Source organism: Lepeophtheirus salmonis, chromosome 14 (assembly GCF_016086655.4).
Source record: "Lepeophtheirus salmonis chromosome 14, UVic_Lsal_1.4, whole genome shotgun sequence".
Lineage (NCBI taxonomy): Eukaryota > Metazoa > Arthropoda > Copepoda > Siphonostomatoida > Caligidae > Lepeophtheirus > Lepeophtheirus salmonis.
In genome coordinates, this window is record NC_052144.2 from 40,246,045 (window position 1) to 40,266,712 (window position 20,668).

The 20,668-nt window shown below is 29.4% G+C and overlaps 1 protein-coding gene across 1 annotated transcript in view; it reads left to right on the forward strand.

Moving 5' to 3' along the window:
• LOC121129864 (uncharacterized) overlaps nucleotides 1-20,668 on the forward strand; it is a 279,636-nt gene that overhangs the window by 35,037 nt on the left and 223,931 nt on the right. The window lies entirely within an intron of this gene.

The following is a 20,668-nucleotide window of genomic DNA, read 5'->3' on the forward strand; positions in this document are numbered from 1 at the left end:
TTCTGATATAGATATGTAGTATTAAAATTAAAGATAGAACCCTTGTAATAAGCTTTCCTTAAAAGTTAAAAATATACATAGTTGCGCTCTGGGTCTCTTGGTTGAGGCCCGTTTTATAATGAGTAATACTTAATATTCTCAACTTATATGGTATGTTTCCTAAAACGGTATCAATTTCCCTGATAAGAGGGGATATTTGTAATTATGGTTACTAAAGAGGAGACTTTGGCGTAACCTCAACTATTTCACTGATTCGGGCTCCGTAATTGTTTTATATCAAAAATAAATTACCAATGATGTTATAACACTATCAATTTAAAAATAAAGTTAATAAAATTCATTATATAAATTATCCTTTTGGTCTATTTTTACTATCAGTAAAAACTTGAATTAAATCAGGCAACCAACGATTAAGGGTTCTCTTAAAATTCAGGAATTTTGGAAGTAGGGTCTATATTGATTTGTATTATGCTTATAACTCTCTAGAAAAACAAATTATTATATATTTTTTTAAATCATTAGTATTATAAATTTTAAACTGTAGCAAATATTTATTTTTTTATAGAATTTTGTAACTGATTGGTTACGTCCAGAGCTGATATCTCATAACGTTAAATAGAATAATCTTTCGTTCAGAGTTCGGAGATAGATCTGAAGTAGAGGAACCAAAAATATTTTATTACGTTATATAGAATTTTGTAACGTTATTTATTACGTCCTCTTTTGTCCTAACAGCATTGCACTGAAAATACAAAATCTGAGATAAATCAAATCAGGGCACCAAAACATACCTTACATATTATTTATAAGTATTCCCATTAATTATTTTGACTTTATACCTCATTGACCACCTTGTCTTAAATTATATTCAAACTTTAATAAAATGTTTAGCAAAAAATAAAATAAAAAAGAGGGTATATAGAAAATTACACTCTTACCTAACCCAGAATACCGATTTCCTACACGACCATTCCATAGTCAAGTGATTTTCAATTTGTGTGATATGAGATATTTCATAGAAAGTAATCAATGTACACACAAAATCAGGTTCATAATTTTTTAATATAAATTAATTTTATTTTAGGACCCCCAAAAAGACAATAATAACTATATCCATAATGAAAAAAAGAAAGAAGTAGTAATCTTTGTAAACTAATAGATACATAACGACCCCTTAGAAAAAATAAAAAATGAACGACCAAATGAATGCCGTTTGTTTTTGTTCTCCTTTCATCGCTCATTATTCTACCGTTCATCAGGCATTCGTTCAAAAATGAACGTAAAGCGTGAACGCCGTTAATTTTTCCTTTCAATATCTAAGCCTGCCAAACGATAATATTATCTCAAAGAAATTATACTACGAATGCACCAGCCTAATATTCTTACGAAATTATACGTCTTCAAATGGATTAGTTTACGGGTCTAAATTTTTTTTGAAGGAATTTTCGAACGTGTAAACCATTTTTAGATCAATGATCAAATATTTAAAAAATATATCAAAAATTGGCAACTACATATTATTAAAAAAATAACTCGAAATATAATGTTAAGAAAATAAACACTGAATAGATAAACATAAAAAAATCTCAACAAATCACGGCAATCACAATAAAATGTTGTAAAAATGTGAGTATATACTACAAACGCTTTTTTGAAACGTTTGTGTTAAGCTGGTTTAGTCTTTAAATATCGTGTGTCGAGTATGGAAGTCTCAAAGGAAGAAATTCCCAAATTTTCAAAATCAATAAAAACATATTTTAATTATAAAAAAGATTTTTACATAAGCTTAATGAATCCTACTTTTTAATTTGAGGATTTTTTAAAGGCTAAAAAATGGCTTTAAATGATAACAGCTCAAATGACTATAATTCCATATATATCAGAATTCAGATGACTAGAATAAAAACTGAAATCAGTTTTGGATTTTGTGATTACAGATAAATTTATTTTTTGGCTTGAATTAATGTGCACAAAATGAATGTTCTTATGTATAATTAATTTATATTATTTCAGGAAACTCAAATAAATCAATATTGATTTAAAATATTTATACAAATAATATAATACCATATAAATAATTAAAAACACATCAAACATATGCAAAAATATTTTTTTTTTACAAAACAAATAATGGGAAAATAATCAGACATGACTTTGCATGTAAATTAATGAAGTTGTTGTGGCATACACTTTTCGAGTACAAACATTCTTGGTTACACTTTCTACAGACATAAATGTTCACTCCTCAATATCAAAATAATAGTGATTATTGATAAAAGCTTCAGAAATTAAAAGAAACACTGTTTACTTTGCGAAACACAACACAACTCGTAGTTAAGAGAATGATTCAGATTTATGACCCTAGTTATGTACTAACTTTTTATATTATTTTGGAATTCTAGCAATAGTGATGTCATAGACATTGATTAGTTGCGTGTTTTGTCAAAATATGTTTGTCTTGCCAAGCAGTTGGTACGATACATCAAAGTGAAAATGTTTGGAAGCCCCATTACATGATGGTCTAACCTTGTATTTCTATTAACCTTGCATAAAACCAAATAGTTTTGACTAAATGACTCATAAATAGTGTTGCATCGGGCCTTATTTAATCAGTCTAGTCCAATGTTATGATCAGTCCTTAAATCCGTGGGTCTTTGGGAGTGGTTATTGGACTGTCGGTCCTTGAATTTAATTTTAAAATGAGATTGGTTTATTCAGCCAAATACTTTGTATCAATAACTTTTTAAGATCATAATACATATTTGAATTTTTTTTTCCCCTTAGTTCTAAAATATATTCTCGTTGAGACAATAAAAAAACTGAAAAAGTGTGTGTTATGTATTTTGTGCAGACGTCTTTTTTGTGCTGTGTAAATTAAATTCGGATTTAGTGAGTTCAAGGCGTATTTTGGCCTTTTTATATGTGTAAAAAGTGTTTTAAGTGCTAGAAGTCCCTTTTTCTGTGGTTATTTTTGAAATACAGTGTATTGGAGGTCAGTCTCTGAGAGTCGAAGATTGTCTCCTGAGATCCCTAGGATAAAGCAAGTCATAGTTTTTGATTGTTCTTCTTCTCTTTGGGAAGATATTTATATTTTATTTGCCTATATACATATTATATGACTTTCTTTATTTACATTATAAGAAATAGTCGGAACTTTTACAAAATATGCCCACTAAACCTAACAACAAAACTTCCGGTTATAATATGAGGAAATCATCGAGGATTAATGGAAGAGGTTACTCAAATGTCTAGAATGAAAATAAAAGCATTCATAGAGATGCAGCAGTTCGGGTGACCCTGGACAATAACTTTAAATGGGAGACTTTAGTTCTCACAATGGAAAATACAGACAGGTTATAGAGGAGATAATGTTAAACACATTGATATATTCGATATATCAATGAAATATGGTTTAATGAACATGATCCTTCAAAAAAGAGTTGACTTTCATGACAATTTGGTAATACCTTGAATTTTATATAAGACTTAATGAAGTCCACAACTAGCTGAAAAAACAATTTTAGAAGAAGACAAATGGTTTAATTGTTTGTTTTATAAGAATTATATCGAAGCCATGAAAATACCTAAATCCCATTTAGGTGGTAGAGTAGCCCATCTATCTCGTATTGTCTCGAAAATTTACTACACCATTTTTGTGGATATTTCAAGAAATCCAGTAGTAGAATGGAGAAGAAGTATAACGAACCGAGAACTCTACGTTTGGCTATAATGGGGACTAATCTAAACAAGAAAATTACATCTTTGATCTTTCCAGTTTGGTGATCAGCCCAGATAATAATTTGGATGCTCACCCCTGCATTTAGAAATGACTCAACCATTGATTAGCAAAATATAAACCAAAAGCTTTTTTTTAGAAATTTAAAGGACCCCTCAATTCTAGAAGAACGCCCAAAACACGAAATATTTTAACTGTTCATAATTTAAATTCGGAAGAATTGCTCAACGAGGATAGAATAAGATTTGCATTTGTTAATTCTTCAAAATATTATTCAATACCATGCCCGTGATGGTCCCCCTAAATTTTGATACAGATGAGAATGGACTCTGGGAGCTGCGTAGTAAGCGTTTGGGCCTCCCTATGGGCTGGAAAAGAAAAATAGTGTCTTCTCTGAGGGGAATAAATGATTATAAAAAGTTTACCGTTCAGTTATAAATCTCCACAGATTGTATTAAATATACTAGGGCCTGCAAGGACTGTGGAAAAATATATAATACCACACTTCATGCGTTTATGGACTGCCCTGCCATCTATATTCTAAAATATTTTCTATCTATAAATCTAAAAGGGCTGACGAATGGGGAAGAAAAATATGTGAAAGGTCTTGTTCTTTTTGGAATTTCAAACAAGAAGGGTGGAACTTCTGAGGTAAAAAGGGCTCTGGACTTTGCAATTCTTAATTGTAAAGCCCTCATCGCCAGCCGACTAACTATCAGCCTATTCGGCAGCTTCAGCCCGCTATGTCTCTCTAACAAGGAAAATTTCTAAATCAGGATGTGAGTCATGGAATTTCGCAGGGGAAGAAATCCGGTACCTTTCAACAACTTCACGGAATCATTGAAATATTTTAAGAAGGGTTTTAAGAAATTTTAACAAATATCTATCATAATTGTTAATTTGTTTACTGTTTTTTTTATTTTTTCAAGCTGATATTGAGAATAATAGTTGAAATTCTACCCCGGAGCATTAAGTAAGGGGCTTTTCAATAGGAACGCTCACATTTTACGTTGATAGGTTTCGAAAACGACGTAATATTTGTTATTGTTTCTTTTACAGCTGTGCTCAAAAATAATTTTATTTTTATCTTGGAGCAGTACACACTCAATCAACGCTTGCAAATTATTAAAATTTATTACAACAGTGGTGAGTCTTTGATCCAAACTTTATTAGCGTTAACGCCAATTTATGGTCAACGTAATCGACCTGCAAAATCAACAATTCAATGTTTGGCGAAAAAATTTGAGTCCACATACACGCTACATAATGTTTCTGTGCCAGTGAGACAAAGAAATGCACGAAGTGTAAAAAATATTGCTTCCGCAAGCGCATCAATTCAAGATGACCCAAATTTGTCTCTTACGCGCCGTTTTCAATCGTTGGGCAACTCTGTGACATCGTTTTGGCGAATTTTGCGAAAAGATCTTGGCCTACACCCGTATAAAATCAAGTTGACACAAGAAATGAAGCCGCTGGACCACTTCAAACGTCGGGAATTTGTAAAATGGGCTGAAGGAAAATTAGAAAATTATCCTGATTTTCAAGGTAAAATCATTTTCAGCGATGAGGCATATTTTTGCCTCAATGGCTTTGTTAACCAGCAAAATATGTGCTATTGGGCCGGAAAACCCCACACGTGATTCATGAGGCGCCATTACATCCCCAAAAAATTACTGTTTGCATGCTGGTGGTATCATTGGGCTGTACTTTTTGTCGACGATGACAGTCGCCACATTACTGTGAATGGAAATCGTTACCGCGCCATGATAACCGATTTTTTTTGGCTGAATTGGAAGATATGGACTTGGACGATATGTGGTTTCAACAAAACGGTGCCACTTTACACACAGCAAATGTTACAATCGATTTATTGAAGAGTAAGTTTGGTGAGCGTCTTATCTCCAGAAATGGACCAGTCAATTGACCGCCTCGCTTGTGTGATTTAACGCATCTAGACTATTTTCTTTGGGGTCACGTGAAAGCCCTGGTCTACACCAATAACCCGTGGACGTTAGAAGAGCTCAGAACAAATATTCAACGCAAAATTGCTGCAGTTTCAGCCAATTTATGCGGAAAAGTAGTCGAAAATTGGGTTCAACGATTGGACTTCGTAAAACTTGCACGTGGTGGTCATTCAAACAACATCGAATTTCGTTCATAAATTAATTTGAAAGTATTTTAACAACAAATAAAGAAATCGTCGATATCTCAAACCGTTTTCGTTATATTTAAAAAAAAAGTGTGAGCGCTGTAAATGAAAAACCCTTTATAAACTATAATGTTTATTTATGTACTTTTTACGCAATTGCTCTGGTTTATTTATATATGTATGTTCTATATAATATATACACCAAATAAAAAATGTTGGGGGAAAAAAAAAACTGACTTAGGTAATGTTTGGAGCCTCTCATGTCTTTTTTGTCTTGATAAGTGCTAATTTAATTTAAACAAAGTACAATTTTGGACTCAAAGCCTGTGTTGGTTTAGTCTTAGGACTCATTTCCTGCTCAGTTTCTTTGCCCTCTTCCTTTCATTTTTTTATCGGTATGATATTTTTTACCACTCAATGGTCCTTGAATTCTACCACTCTAACTATATTATTATTTTCTTCTCTCCTAGCTAGAATTGAAAGAATATAAAAACGAAGAAAATCATGAATGATAGTTGGACCATTTAATAATAAATCCCTACCATACATATTTTACTTTAAACTTCAGTTATCTTGTCTCTTTGAAAGAAGATATGAATTACGATAGATCTTTAACAAATGAAAAAACATGGCTATTAAATACGTCATTTCAGCTATCGTAGTTTCTATAAAAGACCGATAAGGGACAATCCTATGACTAACAAGTTTTATTAGGGCCATATTGATAGGATTGAAGTTTTGTATATCAATTCTACTCTACTCATAATATGAAAAGACGGTCAAATTTGCATAAAAATTGCCCATTTCGGTCCAAAAATCTCTTTTTTAAGTAAAACTAAAACATGAGAGGACTCAAATTTTGTCAAAAGTTAGCTCTAAGAACAAAGATATATGTATAGTAAAAAATACCCCAAAACTGGACAAAAAAGATGGGCTGAATAGTACTGTGCTTAACAAAGAATATACTTTTTTCCAAAAATTTGATATTTGGATTTATTTTTCGAAAAAATCAAAAACCAATCCACTCCTAAAACTATCCACATTGGCTGTTTTAAACTATTTTTAATTCATTCGCTTTATGGAGAAGAGTACCCCATAACACTCTACAAGCCATTGGCTTACCTTGAATGGTATTTCTTCCTATCAAAAAACTGTATAAATTAAAAACACAATTTTTTTTTGGATATCCACAAGTTGTGTCACACTTAACACAATTACTCACAAACTAAAGAGCAGATTGTCACTCCAATTTTGACAGCTGTCTTTTGAAGTTTTATACTAACTAAAAATTAGATGAATTAAAAAAAAAAGGGTCATCTTAGTGTAAGGCCCAAGACTTTTTAGTCCATATGCTACTACAGTAACTTCAATAATGTTTTTTTGTCGACTTGTGTATTTCAAGGAATATTTAATGCATGGAACATAGACTCCTTTTTCCGACTAGTAGAACATCAATTTAATGAAAGAGGGAATTGAATTATAGAAGACAATAATTAATGTTTTCACTACATCTTCTTTTTTTTCTATTTTGAGCCAATTTTAACATATAAATCTTCCTAGACTGACTTCCCTTCTCTGTTAAATTTAAAATGAATGATTTTCCGGGGGCAACAATATTTTCAGTTTTTTGGAATGTGTATTCTTAATACCAGTTTGTTTTCAAGGTATTTTTTGTTTGAATGAACTCGACATTGCTTGTAATTACTCAGATTATAAAGCACACACTCAAAAGGCATAGGCAGATCAATAGACATACGACAAAACTGTCTGTATCCATATAGATGAAGGAATATTTTTAAATGTATGAGGAAGGGGTCGTTATTAAACATAAATTGGAATGATCCAATCTGATTTTCACCCTACTAGCTACAAATTTGTTTGGTGTATCTCTTGAAATTTAAGCTTAACCCTTATTCTTCTTAGAGCATTTCATTATTTGGTTGTCAACTTTGTAACTATTTTCATGTTTTGTTTAAATCTTGAAATTAATTTATTGCTTAAAATTTGAATATATATTCGTATTCCATTAATAATAATAATAAATTGAAATGATGGGAAAATAATGATAAAGTTGAATGGTGAAGTATGTGACTCTAAAAGTCCTGTTTAACTTTATGAATCTCTAGTTGAATCCCAAGATTAGCAAATTGTCAACCTTGCATATCTTATACCAGTTATACAAGGCTTTAACTCAAATTGGTGAAAGCATTCCTCTCCAATCTACCCATACTCTATCCAGGTAGAAAAAGGGAAACGGTAAAAATAGCATTGTTTACATTTTTTTACTGGATCTAGGAAAGAATAAATATATTGGGATTTGTAGTCTATAAAGCAAAAATATTTAAGTCTCTGATGTCAACAGCATGACCTCAATCAAACACCACTTGAAAAACATCTATTTAGATTAAAACTATTAGTCTATGATTACGTTAAGAAAGGAAAAAAAAAGTTGTCTAGGCATCAAAAAGAAATGCTTGATCGAAAGGGAGCTATAATTCTGATCAAGGATCTAAAAAATATTACCCGTTGTTTCAATAATTCTTTACAAAAAATTATTTTTTGAGTGACAATTTTTTAGCGAGCAACAAGTGAGTAAAGAGTATTATAGCTATTAATTCCTCATGGGTTTTTTTTTCACTAATACTCACTATATTAATTAATAAATTATTATTCAGATTATGTGTTTATATTTCTTAATATTTATATTTGAAAAAGTTTCAATCTTGAAACGTCTTTTTTTTTTTACTTGTATATCCATTTTGAAAATTGACTTTCTTTAATTACATTCTCTATTTATAAAGGGTTTCCGAAGTTTCAATTTTAAAGTTATTTAGTTGAATTTAAAAAGATTCATTAAATTTCCTTTTCGCAATTGGTGCAAAAGAATGTAATGCTTATTTTTCATTTTTAAGAAAAACCAAATTGTTGCCCAACGAAATACTTTGGATACTCAAACCATCCTCTGTACTTTCCTCCGATTAGCAACATTCACAAATGTTTCATATATAAAATTTGTATTTGAAAACAATAAATCTTTGAGCTATCCTTTATATTTCCCAGCCACCCGGTCTTTCAAATAATTTAAACATAATTATATCAGTAATTTTTCTTCTCAAACTAACCAAATGATTACATAGACAAAAAACATATGTCTTTGGATTTGAAGATTTTGATATGATCAGTGGATTGATGATACTTTACCAAAAAAAGTTTAGAAATGTGTTAAATGATTTCTTAGACAAAGTAATGGGAGCATCAATAAATACAATTTCAAAAGTCCATGAGGTTGATCGCCATAGGAAGTTGAACCTATAATGGAATAGCAACTTTTGTTTGGTATTATCATTATGTTTCTCATGGATGTTGAAAGATGAATAAAAATCAACTGACTAATCAATCAATCATTCTGAATCATGCCAAAGTGCTATATTTTATGAAATTGTTAATATTAATCAATTTTCTTCCAATGGTAAATACGCCTTCTTTTAAAAGATAAGTATAAACTAAATAAATCAAAATTTATTGTATTGTACTATAAAGTAAGTTTTTTGACCGTAAATATATGTACATACATTATAAATCTTCACTTTATAATCAATCTGGATGCAATCTGGTAAATGAATTTATATACAGCTACATCAATTAAAAAATCTCCAAAATATACTTTAAGAATATAAAAAATACTCGTTTTGGTATTTGTATGGAATACCCTTAAGCAATATTGAGTTATTTTCACTACGACATTAATTTTTTATTAATTATCTTACTTCATAAATAGTTTCCTAAGTTATTTGTTGTCCAACTATGCGTACATTTGTTTTTGGCACTCCATTGAATAGTAATTTATTTTACTTTAGCCACTTACAATAGAATTTAAGAGTGAGCTCTCATACTTATTTGATTAGATTTGGAGGTCAGTAAAGCGGCTTTGATCGTTTGAGTATCTGAAATATTTCGTTGGGCTACAGTTTGTTTTTCTTCAAAATAAAAATAAGGATTATATTTTTATGTTTCACTTGAGAAACTTTGATGAAACTTTTGAAATTCAGTAACATAACTTTAAAATTGAAACTTTTGAATCCCTTTACAAATAGGGAATGTTGTTCAAAAAAGTCATTTTCAAATAGCTATGAAGGTCAAAACGCCCATTGAAGACTTAAACTTACAAAAACATAATATTTTCGTTAAAATACAACAGAAGATATAATTAACAGGTCACCCTAGTACACACACTAAAATAAAATTTTAGAAAAATATGACTTTTTTGTTAACCATGACCCTTTTTGTGACCTTTGACCTTTTTATGACCTTAAAACTGTACTTTATCACGTTGAAATATACTATAACAATTGATTTAAGCTTAAAAAGGCTTAAAGGATCACGAAATTAGCGAGTTTCTTCTTATTACATTGAAAAAGATTAAAAAACTACGTAATCATAGATGAAAAAGTAATTTTGGGGAATGGATGGGGGGGGAGGGGTGTTCGGATGGATTTTTTTTTCTTTTCTAGAGTGGTTAAAAAATCATTATGCATTCGAAAAGTTAGTCTAAAATTTAATTTGCTCATTTTGGGGAATTAAGACCCTCTTATTTAATATTTTGTTGAAATATCATGCTCCTGAGTTCAAAACTCGTTCCTTTTGATCAAAAAATACAATTGGAAAAGTTTGAGAAAAATTGCAGGATGTGCAAAGGTAGCTCAACGACCTCAAAGTTTTGAAAATTGCCCCATTTTTCATGTGACTTATTTCTCGATTATCGTTAGAACAAAGCACGATACAGCTTTTTATGTTTTGCAAATTCTTTCCAGATGACTTAATTTACGACTCAAAGAAGTATTGTTGTCGTTAGGAGAAAAAAAAAACTGAAAAATTGAATTAAAAAGGAAAATAGTCAAAGAGAAAACTTATGATAACTAGTTCCACTGTAATAAAGCTTACGACTTTAAAAAAAAATAGGTGCAGTGTTTACTTATATTAGTTTGTAATCAAGGCCTGAGAGAGTGGCATCGTGTTGATGGAAATAATACAACTCTAAGAACGAGAATAACCAATATGGCGTGAGCTTTCTTAACTTAATTATAACTTGACTACCACCTTTTGAACATTTGTATAATAAATCATTCCTTCCCCCTTATCTTATTATATAACAAAAATAAATAGAAAGGTAAACCTGTCTTATAAGTTGGGAACACAAATCTTTAGATTCTTATCCGTTATCCGTATTACCAACTCATCCTTAAAAAGGAATGTATTGAATTTGGCTTCATGATAGTACACCAATTATTAGGATCAGTCAACATATCATCCTCATTTCTTGCTCTGGATTTTATTTTTAGGATCGTATGTAGGCTCTTAATCAACTTTTCAAAAAGAGATACTATTACAGTGATCTTGGATTTTCACAAATGCTGTAGTACTCGAGTTTTTTTCTTTTGTATTGAAGTATGAAGGCTAAGACCCGGACACTTGCTGGGATTTGGGCTTCAACTTGTCTGAGAATAGACGAAGATTCACATGAAATCTGTCAATCTTTAATGGAAAATTATAGTAATGTGTCCTACCTTATACAATTTGAGTAATTGACAATATGGATTTGACTCGTTTAGATTCGTAGACATATTGATAGTGGAAGTGCTATATGCTTAAAAAATTAAAAAAATGTCAATGCTGATGAATAAAATGTTATTTGATAATTGTATTACTTATGCAAACGATCTTCAACTTTTCTACGGATTCTAACTAGTAACTGTAGACATTTGAAATAATGATTATATATAGTAAGAGGATAATTTGGATGTTGTATGTATGCCATGCGTACATGCGTTAACATGTTTTATTATCTATTTAAATATCTCATTTTTTTTTAAATAGTCATTTATAGAATTAAATACACCTTTATAATTTTTTTTACAGTCTTGTAAAATTCCAGCCCTGATTCATAACTATATGAGATTGAATACAGTTCTGGGCTCTGTTGTTTATGTTTGAGAGATGCCATAGAGTAACTTGATATTAGAGTTTGTATTACAGAAGTTATTAATTGTTGGTACATGTTTTGAAATCTCACATCTTAGGAAATCTATTAAGTGCCTCTGTTTAAGCATAAGTAATTTAATACTGATGTTCTATAGAAATAAAATAAATATTGTATAAAATAAAGATCTGGTATTGATTTTATTTTTTAGAAAAAAATATTATTTTTTTTGAGGAAATATTATCATAGTTAATCAGGTATAACCTGGATATTTTTTTAAATATACAAGGCATTAGTAGGAACCAAGTTCAGTCAATATTAATTGATTAATATAAATAAATGACTCTGTATAATATATGTAATCTAAATAAAGTTTTCATTGAAACAATAAAAATGTTAGTCAAAATAGATGCAAATAAATATATTTTTCACTTTTTTTTATATTTAACCCCTCTTTTTCTATAATGATTTCAATTGAAATCATACAATTAATACTCTGAGCTGCAGGACGAGTCTTGTAATAGTATAATTATAATATAAATTTTGGCATAGAAAAGAACCACTTGGATGAAAATTATTAATCAACCATTATTGATTGGAAATGACAAAAATCTGGAGTACAAAAGATAGAAGTGGACCGTAACAGTTAATGATAGTCTTTTTTTTGAAAAGATAATTAGTCTGAGTGCCTCGGACTCGTAGAGACTCCATAAATGCTTGGCTGGAGTTTGAATCCGGAGCAAGGAATAAACTATGAATGATATATTGAAGAAATCATAGAAATTGTTATACTATCATACCACGTAATACAATCTCAAATTTTCTTCCGAAAGTTGAGTTGGTAGCATGGATTAGGAAAAAAGAATCTCAAGATTTGTGTTTTTTCAGCTTATAAGGGAAGTTTTTCTTCAAAATATTTTTTGTACTTAATATTACTAAATGTCTCAAGGGTGGTTGTTTTATTTATTATTCAATTAATACCGTCACAACACCTTGCCGATAAAATATATTTTTAGTTTGATCATGCCCTATTCGATGCAACAATTAAAAAATACAAGAGGTAATTTATTAAATAACTTATACCTATATTTGTAATTGCTGTATTTGAATAATAATTTTTGTAAAATTGTACATTTTATGATAATGAAGAAATTAAAAATGTACATTTATTTTCTCTGGACAGTAACTTTTTATATATATTCAGATTGTAGAATTTAAGTTATGACTAAAAAAAATCATAAATAATATAAAAGTTAATTAAAAAGAGTCTAGGGTTCTAAAATAATCGAAACCACAAGAAACATGGAGAATATTTTTTGGTAAAAGAGAAGGCAAATATAAAATTTCCTAGTAATGTTTTTATTAAATTTTTGTTCATCAATGTTTATCTTGTCTTTCTTTTACTGTTTCATTCCAAATTTCTTCAGTCGCAAAGGCCTGAATCCTCCTTACATTACAATTACTTTTGCTATGTCCACAACTAAAACATTGATGACATTATTGTTTTACTCCAGGTAACTTAATTATCACAAGTTGTGCTTGCTAAGGAATGATTTGAGGAATCTTACGATCAGTCTCAATCCTAATCTAATAATTTTCACCCCTCTTTTGTTGGCACAGTTTCAAAAGAGCAGCTTTTTTTTGTTGGTAACCTCCTTATAAAAGTAGATCGGCTTAAAAACATGTTATCTAAGTTTAAATTAATTTCCTTTGATTCCTCATCTGTTTTTTTCATAATGAACTTTTACTTATTTTAAAATTATGTGGTTTTAGACCAATGTGTGTATATATCTTTGTCTTGGTCGGCTCAAAATAGTTTGGGGTCCCGTACATGTATATATAAAGCTATTTGTTTTTAAATTATAGTTCCTTTTTTTTCTGGATCTATGTCGAGATAAAATGGTCCCATTTTGTCTAGACAAGAATTTCTCTTTCTTTTTACCCGTAAAACAATCTTTGTACAAATGTACTTTTTATCACAAATTAAAGAGTAATAAGACAAGTACATATACTTGTTTTTTTTTTCAATTATATTCTAACCAAACTGATATAAAGGTTCGTTAACAGTAATAAATTTCCTATGAAAAAAATATACTTTTATAAATCACTGGAGATTAATTTATTAACCATTTCACTTCAGATTGAAATAAAAATGCAAAAAATGATGGGATATAATTAAAATTTATAATGAACAACATCTACGATCATAAAAATCATTTTAAATTGAAATTTAATATGTAGACTTTATAATGTAATTTTCCAGGAACCTATAAAATTTTAAATGAACTACACTATATATTATATGTAGCCTCTCAAGAAATGAGACACCCAGATAAAAAAATTATTTCTCTCTTAATATTGAGTAAAGTGCTCAAGACACCAGATAAACAGAAAATAATTCACCTCTTTCATTGTTTAAAGATATCTTATGTACTATTTATAAATAAATTCATTTCTTTTTTTCTCTTTTTTTCTCTTTTGTTATATTTTTTATATAAATGCCTGAAACATTGGGATGAATAAAAAAAAAACACAGAAACTAATGAATAAATATTGCATGTGCAAAGTTATATATATATATTGGTAAAATAATTACCCTATTGCTTGTTATGAGTTAAAACTAAATTCTGATAAGTGCAAATTTAAGATGTCTAATATTTCTTATACAGGATTCCGCATTTATATAATCAGATATAATTCGTAAGTAACAAATGTATTACTAATTTTAATTTTTAAATATCAGCTATTATAATAGTAGTGAAAAATTGCAAGTAATTGTTGTTAAAAATATATAAAAACTAAGGTTTTAAAATGATCCTGTCATACATCCATAAGTTAACACGATTGATTTACCTTTTATTAAGATAATTATTTGAAATTGTCCCTTTAAATACCAGTGGGGCAATTGGATGCATTTTTCAGATTTGATTGCTGTACTGCCTTTATTAGTCCCACCCAAGCATTTCTCCTCAGTTTTTTTTTGTCAGAGCTTTGAGATATTTTTCAAATATATCTTCGAATATTTCGCCTTCCACTTTGAATTTCGCGCTAAAGATTGCTTTGTTGTAAATGGTGGAATTATCTCTTCTATATGATACTTTGTTTACAAGTAAGGACAATACCATAAGAGTAGATCGCTGTCCAATGCTTTTTGAGCTACTTGAACCATAAGGGGGCTTCAAAAGTCATTATGCACGTAGATGGAAAAAGTTTGTGGTGTATGCAGAAAGGTATGAGCAATATGCAAGAGTAATTGTTATGATCCAATCGAACTCAATCCAATTTGAAGTCCTAGAATCCGTCCAGATTCTGGGTTTTTGTAGTGGTGACCAGCAATGGTTCTATCATAGCACTATATTTATTCGAAGCTGGACTTAAGATCAACACAGATCTTTTGTGAAATCTGAAAATTGTGAAAGATGTCTTGCTAACCTGGATGAAGGTTAAGTTTGTCTTGAACAATGAAGTACTTGTGAAGGACGCTCCTTCGTGTCATGCCTCCAATGTAACTCTGTCATTCCTATCTGAGAGGGTCCACTTATCTATAAAAGCTGAAATCTTAGCTAAGCAATGATCCAGATTTGAACATTTTCGATTCTCGAAAACAGATCAAAAAACGCTCTTAAATCAATGTTAGCTCCTTAAAAGCTAGCATCACCAAGAACAACAGAAGGATCCCACCTGATTAGATTAATCAAGGCTACAGCAAGATTCAGGCCAAAGATGAAAAATAACATTGATGCTGGAGGAGGCCACATCAAATGAATCAAAACCAAGATCACTGGCAACAACTTCACAAATTTTGATTTCCTATATCCAATGTATCCTGTATAAGCTTATACCCTTGTTTACCAGACTTAAAATGTATTATAGAATAAATAGATCAATATACATATGTTCACATATTTAAAAGGAATAAGAATATTTTTCTCAATAATTCACTTATTGCTAAATTAAAGTAATATAATTTATTACATAAAAAAAATAAAAGAATAAATTAAATAAATGTTCTTTAGGGAAATTTTGCTCATGGAAGAAGATGATATTGCATAACCGTTGTAAAAATATTCTGTACTTCAAAAACAAAAAGATATTCGGGAAAAAAATTGATACATGCATAATTACTAAATATATGTATTGCATCACTGTTCGACAATGTAAAGATAAATCAAATAATTTTTATATACCTACTTTGCATAATGGGCAAAGGAAATTTCTTTCTAAGCAGATTTAATATTTACAAAAACGTTTTTGAAATTAAGGAAAAAAAGTTCTAGAAAAACTTAACGAATTTATTTTTCTTTTTTACCACATAGATTAAAAAAAATATAAGTTTCTGGTTTCTTTAGCAAGAAGTGACAAAGTTTAAGGGGGTGTTAAAAGAATCATCTTAGATGAATGTAGAAGGATCTATGAACCACCTTAGATTAATGTTTTGATGGGTGCCAAAAGTTCAGTAGGATTGTAAAGAATTCTTATTTTTGGGATCAAAACTTCTTTTATAAAAGCAGGTTTGAAAAATAGAAATAATCACTGGGTCTTGAATCAGTAAAATATGTTCTCAAGGGCAGAGGGGTATAATTTAGTAATGAAAAGAAAAACTGTTTCTATTTTCCAAAAATATACAAGATTCAAAATTCATCCAAGCCAGAGATTTTTAAATAAACTTTTGTCCTGTAAAATTTACACATGATGTGAAAGTCTCCACTTCTTAGAAAATATGTTTATTAAAGCTTTTACAAAATAAGATTTTTTTTAGCATGTTACTTAGCAACTTATTAGAAATACAGATTACTATTCATTAAGTCAACTTTTGACATAATGAACAATATTTTTTATAAAATTATATTTTTGATAAATTTGATCCATTATTGTTAATGTATATTTTGTTTTTCATCAAATAATGTTTAATATTTATAAAAATATTACAAAGAAATAGTTTTTTTTATATATATAGTTAGAGGTTATCAACACTAATGTCTCTGCCTTTCTTCGTAAAAATAAAAAAAAACTGTTAAAATTATCGTTTTCGAATTGTGAAAAAAATAATAAATCAAAATGTAGGAAAAATATATTCCTACTCAGAGAGTAACCCTACACTGATTTGCCAAAAATATAAAATAATAATTTATACATCATACATTGCAAAAGTAAAAAATGCAAATAAATCATTCGTAATAGTTTATTGTGTCATCAAGCTGTCTAAAAAACATTTTTTTAAGTTTCTTCTTGTATCTTTGGAGGCTTTCTTTTATATTTGGTTTTGTCAAAGTTGATAAATCCTTACCATAAATAACTTTTAAAAACTTATATGGGGTTCAAAAATCAATTGTGCTAATATTGATTGCTTAAAATTGATTGATAAAATACTTATGAAAGATTGTTTATTATTCCAAAATATTTATATATTTAAGAAATACTAAATTTTAAATTAATATCAATCTTTCAACAGTTTTTCAAGAATAATATATCTTAAATTGATTGTTTTTGTTTTTTTTAATTAAAGAAACTCGCAAAATATATTTAGGCTTTTTACCGGGCAGTCAGAAAGACTTGGAACCTTGGACAATTAATTAACCTAGCGGATTTAAAAGAAGTACTAGAGATTTTTTTAATTGGAACTTGTTTATTACTCATTAGAGGTCATTATTTAAGAAATTTGAGGACTTTCAGCCTCAGTCATACCCTCCACGCGACCACAGAACGTTTTGCCCACGTTGTCAACGAAGTGTTTCGGACATATATTGCCACTCTTTCTCAACCGATTTCTTAATGGGCTCAATACTGCTGTGACGTTGTTTACAGGGCTCGTTTTCAGTTCGCCACCAGATGCTATAATCCAGCTAATTGGTCTAAGCGGTGGGCAGAAATATTTCGTCCTGAACTTCATTTTTTTTTGCCCATCCTATCCTACTCGATTTTCACAGTATGTGCAGGAGCTCTGTCCTGTGAAATGCAATAATTGGCTTTCTTTAATTGCTTTGTAATCTTGCAAACCTAGGGAAGCACTTTTGTTTTTAAAATCATCATGTAATTCTTGCTACTCAATCTGTATCAATGGGGAACCAAATTTGAATTCATTTTGCAACTTTCAGATAAAACAATGCCGAGCGTCATTACTCAAGCCAAATGTTTGGTGGCGGACACTTCAAGGAGTTTGCGGTCAACTTCCCCAAAATATAAGACCTCATCATTTTGCCCATTGTGCACAGGATCAACGGGAAGAAAAAAGTTTGCATTCTGTGATACCTCAGGCCCTTGTAAAGATTTTTGTATCGTTTAAGGACAGGAAGTAATGGTTCACCCACCGCTTCTTCCCCAAGTTTCTCATCGTCATCTTCCGATTTTTCAAAAAAGCTTTTTTTACCGTTTCAGTCTTTAATTTTATGTGCCATTGTTGAAATTAATCCTGACCCTCCACACAGTGATTTTGCAGACATTAAGGGTCTGTCTAATATAAGAATATCTAAATCTGCCACGGACTAAACAGGCCACTTCTTACCTTTTTTTGTTCTATTTTTGTTAATATATATCCTACATACTTGGTAAATAAAACATTCAAAAGGTAAACAATCACCTGTTCTTTTTGTTAACTCACCTTTTGCATAAAATTAACCAATACCTCTCAAAATGCAAAATAAAAGTTATGTTCCAAAACTTTTTGACTGCCCGGGATCTGTCCAAAAAATTATAAATGCAAACTTTGTCATACTTAAAAATTTGACATTAAAAAAAAGGATGGTTTTTAATTTAATACAACCTCATATATGCTTAATCATAAAAAAAATATCCTTTTTTTGGATAATGGAATCTCCTATGTTTACATATATAACTAATACAAATTTATTATATTATATTGAAATAATAAAATAACTAAATTGTTATTTAAATAATAAATTAATCACAAAAACAAATAATGAATAGTTATACAAAATAATAATAAATTTTTTAGAAATATTTGATTATGATTAAAAAATAAACAAATACGGTATTCACCCTATACTTTTATACCTGTGTATCTATTATACTGAGTGGTATGGGATGTGTGTCTGAGCTCTCTTACTCATTAATGTAGCCACCCTTAGTAGCAATGATGGCTTCCAGGGGGTGATGGAAGGCCTGGTACCTTTTGTGGATATAGTCCTCTATCATGGTGTCCCAGTGTTGGCTGACGATAGCTTTGAGGGTCCCGGTGTTTGGATGATAGGGGTGGCATAAGGGATGTAGAAGGTCCAAACGCGTCAAAAAAGAGTGCAAAAGACTCATTTAAAAGAATCTTGAATGGAGGAGATAGCTTTCTGAACAATCTCAAAAACTGGAGAAATATCAATTAATATTTTTTTCACTCAACTTTTATTAATTATTATCGAAACAGTAAGTCTTCAGATTTCAATGGACAGCTCGCTCATACAATTTATTATTTTTACATAACTAAAATAATATATTCCAAAGTATTCAAAGGCTATAATATATTTATTTATCTAAAATAATAATACCATTTTTGTGAATTTTGAAATAACATTACATTATTAAATTTATATTTTTGTACTTATAAGTATATTTAAAGATTCTTAATTGAAAAAATATTATTTTTCTTCACTTTACATTGGTCTACTGGGATGTACTACTGAAAAACTGAACCTAATTTCGTTTCTACTAGTCAATAGGCAATAATTTTTTTGCTAGCTTCTTTAACAACTATTGAGTATGAAAGTAACTTTTATGTTATTTAACTATTAGTAGTAAGTAAACATAGATAATGCAATCTGTGGTATGAAAATTGAGATTGTAGCTAAATTACTTCTAACTATATTCTGAAATTTGTGCCAAAGTTTCATATTCAATTGAAAAAAAATCTTAATTACTCATTTAACAACCTGGTAATGTATCAAAAAGTGAATTTCGTGCCAACTTGCTCTGTTTTCTCCTATTTATAGTGAAAAAATTTAGCTATATGTCTGTAATTGAGTAAGAAGTACAAAAATGTTTTTATTGTTCTGGCCAATCATATTATTGTATTTTTTTAGTCCTCTAATTCATATTTGTACTTGATATTTTCAATTATAACATGAGATTGCCTCAAAGTAATTACTCAATTTCAATAATGATTATTTCAATTCAGTGAAAAGTTATCCTTTTGTAATGAGAAAAAAAAATTTGTGTAGCACTCTTGTTCTATTCCCTAAATATTTTTTTAAATATTTGTATTACGTTGTGTAGGGAAACATCTCCTAGAGAAAGAATTGTTTAAATATTCTCCTTATAAATTATGTAACAAAAATATTCTCCTTCACTAATGCTATTATATATGTGAAAGATTCTTTTCTTAGACCATAAATTTATATTCTTCCTTCTAAAATGATTAAATAGGCTCCTGATGTCAACAAAAGGGACTTAATCAATGGTATCATATGCCTAGGATTTTTTTTTTTTTTTTTTTCAATTTTAAAGTTAAATACATTATTCCTACTTATTCCTTATATTATTTTACACATAAAAGAAAAATTACTCATTTGGGAAATAAAATATGCCGTCTTTATTCCAGGTATCTGGAGTTCCAGGCATGATCCATCAAGTTGACCTTAATCGATAAATATTGCTCCCCATGTTTCAATTTGTACATTGTAAATATTAGTGTTGTTTAGTTTGTCATGCATTAAAAACATTACTATACAAAATTGATATTGGAACCAGACATTGCATTTCCATTAAGTTATAAAAATATTTACCCGACAATAACGTAACTCAAAATATTATTTATGAAAATAATTAACAAAAATTATTTATCAACAAAATGATGAAAATT